Source organism: Corythoichthys intestinalis, chromosome 6, assembly GCF_030265065.1.
Source record: "Corythoichthys intestinalis isolate RoL2023-P3 chromosome 6, ASM3026506v1, whole genome shotgun sequence".
Taxonomy (NCBI): domain Eukaryota; kingdom Metazoa; phylum Chordata; class Actinopteri; order Syngnathiformes; family Syngnathidae; genus Corythoichthys; species Corythoichthys intestinalis.
Window position 1 is genome coordinate 12480001 of NC_080400.1, and position 4435 is coordinate 12484435.

The following is a 4435-nucleotide window of genomic DNA, read 5'->3' on the forward strand; positions in this document are numbered from 1 at the left end:
CATAAAATATCGTTCGGGAGGTGCGACAGTAAAGGTGAAGTCGAGAGTTTTGACCATTATGGAGTAATTTTGCCATGCCGTCCTGAATAAATGCATTTTTATTATTTCATATTCCATTCAGCGCAAGACTGTTATTTGTCATGACCATGCCATTTATTTAGCAATTGGGGAAAATACTTGGATAAAAAGAATATCCTGTAAAAATATTGAAGTAAAGAGACAGAAACAATGACATTTTGCCACTCTCTTCGTTGCGTTTTCCTCGTTGTGAATAGTTCCCCCTCGACGGGCTGACTGGTCCTTCTCAAGCCATTTATATAGCTATTGGGGAAAATACTTGGATAAAAAGAATATCCTGTAAAAATATTCAAGTAAAGAGACAGAAACAATGACATTTTGCCGCTCTCTTCGTCGCGTTTTCCTCGTTCTGAATAATTCCCCCTCAATGGGCTGAATAGTAAAACCGATGAGCCCAGTCTACCGCTGACGTCATCCACCTGTTGGGGACGCTAAAGCCCTATAATGGTAGGCGTGGCTAACCGGCAGATTAAAAGACTAATTTCTCTTCATCTGTGCTTTGCTAAATTGTTGTATATAGTCGAATCGTCTCAAAATATGATTCTAATTCACACAATAATGCCGTTTAAGACTTTTTTTCTCGTGTCATATGCTCTTTAAAGCAACACTTTGCAGGTTTCAGTTTTGGTAGGTTTTAGCGACGCTGGTGGACAAAAGTGGTAGTGTTTTGCCTTAAGGAAGGCAGAATTTTCCCATGAGGACCAGCGCACACCCGCAAAGTGTCGTAAAATCATCAATCAATCAAAAATCAATCTCCCGGTCGTCTGCAGACGGATTAAACCACATTTCTGTTTCCAGCGGCTGTGTGAAGGATGAAAAGTAATAAGGTAATGAATCTAGATGTGGCTAAACAATAGCATATGATGGTTAGCAACCGTGAGGCTTAGTGTGGCTCCCCCCCACCACACCCGAATTCGTGAGAAAAGTTTGACCTAAGCAGCCAAGTTTCCAAGTGGGGCAGTAAGACTAACGACATGAACAACGCATCTGTGTTTCACTCCCCTGATGAGTGTGCAGTTAGATTAACGGTGTGCTATTTGGGTCTCATGTATTTATCTTAATGTATCATTTGCTGACACTGGAGCGCCACAAGAGCCGCAGGAAATATACCTTATTGTACATTTTTTTATGTAACTGGAGGTAAAAAATGAATCAGTTGCTTCTCTGGAAGTGGAACACAGGCACTCAACTACTGGATAACAGTTTTATGGACGAATGGAGCGCAATGCTTTTGTTGAAATTGAATCAATTGTGGAATCACGTTTTCACTTTGGTTGCAGGCAGTGACGTGCGGTCAGGGGAGGCAGGTGAGGCATCATGACAAAAAAATAATTATAGCATCAAATTTATATTAATATTTGTCCATTGCTCTTTATGTATGACTCATTTCAAACATTTTTTATAGTCAAAATCGCTGAATTTGCCTATTTCCTGTTCAAATAAAGAAATGAAACGAGAGGTGCGGCAGCAAAGGGTAAAGCCTCACCTCTGAATGCGCAATCCATAACAAACTGGGTTAATACATGGAATTGGAGCGTGCTGGTTGCCGTACATCTGCATGTCGCCATTATAATGTTTCCAGATACGTTTATTTGACCTGATTTTCCACAGTCTGGCTAATGTCTTTAACCCTTAAAGTTTAATGTTTGTTAGCGACATATTTAGTTTTGCTGATGGGAAATAAAACCGCAGTGAAAAGGCACAGGTTGCGGCAGATAGTACTCTGCCGCACTGAAAGGGGGCATACGTGAAACTGGACTTTCCGTCAAAAGTGGACGCGATTAACACAACATCGGAGCTAAAGGGTTTGCTTCAAACTACGGGACAGAAGATAACTCACGCTTTTCAAACGGACTTGTACACCCGAAAAGACTGGCTATGTGGCTGTCCTTCGAAAAATCGCCTTTGCTGCTTTCCCTGCCTTTTCTTCTCAACTTGTGCCAATGTCTGTATGGAGGTAGATTTGTGTCTTTATTATTCAATCAAAAAAAAGTTGCTTCGATCAAATAAAAAGTTGCTTCAATCAAAATACAGGACTGTCTCATAAAATTAGAATACACAATATTCTAATTTCCTGAGACAGTCCAGTATATATTTTTTTGTTTGAAGCAATTTATTTTTTGATTGAATAATAAAGACACAAATGTCCTAGCCAACATGTGGTCCAAACGGAAAATTACATGACTTCAATCAAAAATGGTGTTTCAATTAAAAAAAACTTGACTTTGATCAAAGAAATAAAATTCAATCAAAGAAAAATAGTTTTCAAATATATTTTTTTGAGTTTCAAATTTATTTTTGCATTCAAACACATTTTTTTTGATTGAAGTGACGTTTTCTTCGATTGAAAGTATATATTTTGATTGAAGCAACTTTTTATTTGATCGAAGCAACTTTTTTTTTTTGATTGAATAATAAAGACACAAATCTACCTCCATATGTCTGGACTAACACGAGATATTGTGACACTAAAAAACTACCACGAAGCCTCAGCAAACATGAGAGCTCGACCACTCACATTCAAAGCCTGATTGCTTTAAAAACTTTTGGAAGCTCAAGGATCGATTTGGCTTTGACGAACAGCGGAAGCTCAACGGTAGCATCCACCATGCTAAGGTAAAGGAAAACCGAAAGAGTTTGAAAGACCTCATTAATGCAACCTGCATCCTAGCTAAACAGGAGTTAACATTTCGTGGTAACGATGAGCATGTAAGCTCTTCTATGGCATATATGTAGAACGATTACATGGTTTTGCTGAGAAAGATGAAAGGTTAGCTAGACATTTGGACACATCCGCTGTGTTTTCTGGCTTGTCAAATAGAACACAAAACGATCTAATTGAAGCAATCCTCTCCATTGAGGCGGAGAGATTTTTTAAAGTAAAGGAAAATAAGGAGGACTTTTACAAAAAGGGCGTAGGTTTGCATGGGGACGGTAGGGACATGACACTACCAACTTTTCAGGATGCTAAAATTGTCCCCACCAACTTTTAAGCAACCTTACCTTTTTGGCATGATATAATGTTCAGTTCAGGGGTCGCGTTAACCGAATATTTTCCGTCGTTGACCGTTTTTTTAAAACGGTGACGGAAAAAACTGAAGTCCATCCGTCATTTTGACAGGTTGCAATTCACACCCCAGACCACAGGGTGGCGAGTGAGCATATTAATTAGCTATTGTCTCTCTTGATGCATGACGTCGTTGGCCTTTCTCGGAAAAATGTCAAGGCAACTGAGTGTTTGCCTGGCACTGCCTGACTGTTCTCCCTATATTTTTCAAACACTGAGAGAAAAGTCTGGGACACAGCTTCTCGAGTAGGTACAAAATCAATCGACAAATCAGATTTGTTTATTTGCGTGACGTGTTCTTCACGAGCAATGTCACTCTTGCGCGCCGAAAGTCGTCTCTACAACAACACGGATGGCGGGAGAGCCGAGAATATGTTCCAATCCGTGGTAAATTCAGTTTTAAATGAGCTAAAACACATCCACACGAGACATTGACAACAGTCTGTCTCGCGCTAGCCATGTTGAATAAACTCCGTTCTCCTCGTATGTTTACTTCCGCGCGCCGCGCAAGTCCGTCGTCCTGGCCTCGTCGCTTTGCTAACGGCACGTCTGCCCGTCGCTGATTGGTGCACTCCGCTGTCTGTTTGCCTCTTGTTAAGCTTGTTCGGACAGAATATTAATTAAAAATGAATGAACACTAAATACTATTGAATATGTCATTATTATCATTTTAAAAATGTGACGGGTAAAAATAGATTATGACCGGATTTTTATGACACTGTCAGTCAAAATGACAGACAACGAAAAAGTCTAGCGCAACCTCTGGTTCAGTTATATAGAGAATTTAGATCTTTCAATAGTTCATATGTTGTAAGGATAGAATTGACCCTACCATAATTAAGTGATTTATTTTCATTATGTTTATGTTTGCTAATAAAAACCAGACATTTATTCAGGAAGTTTTCAAAATGTTTCTTTAGTATTTTTTTAAAACAAAGGTTTGAATCGAACAGTGTATCATCTGAACCAATGCACGTAAAAGTTATTATCAGTAGATAAGGATTGATTTTGCATTGATCATTTTGCCTATTAATAAATTAGGTTCATATACATGAGAAATGTGGCCCTTTGCCCCCTTCATCCAATCTGTTTGGTCTTAATAATGTCCCGTCCCCTGCAAAATGTGTACCTACATGCAGGTTATGCTGTTATATCATCCCTACGAATGTTGAGATCAAACCTATGCCCTTCCAAAGTAACTGCGGTTTTTGTGGTGAAGGACAGGCACAAGACCACAAACAGTTTTCATTTCAATCTTATATACAAAGAAAAAAAAAAAGAGCTTAGACT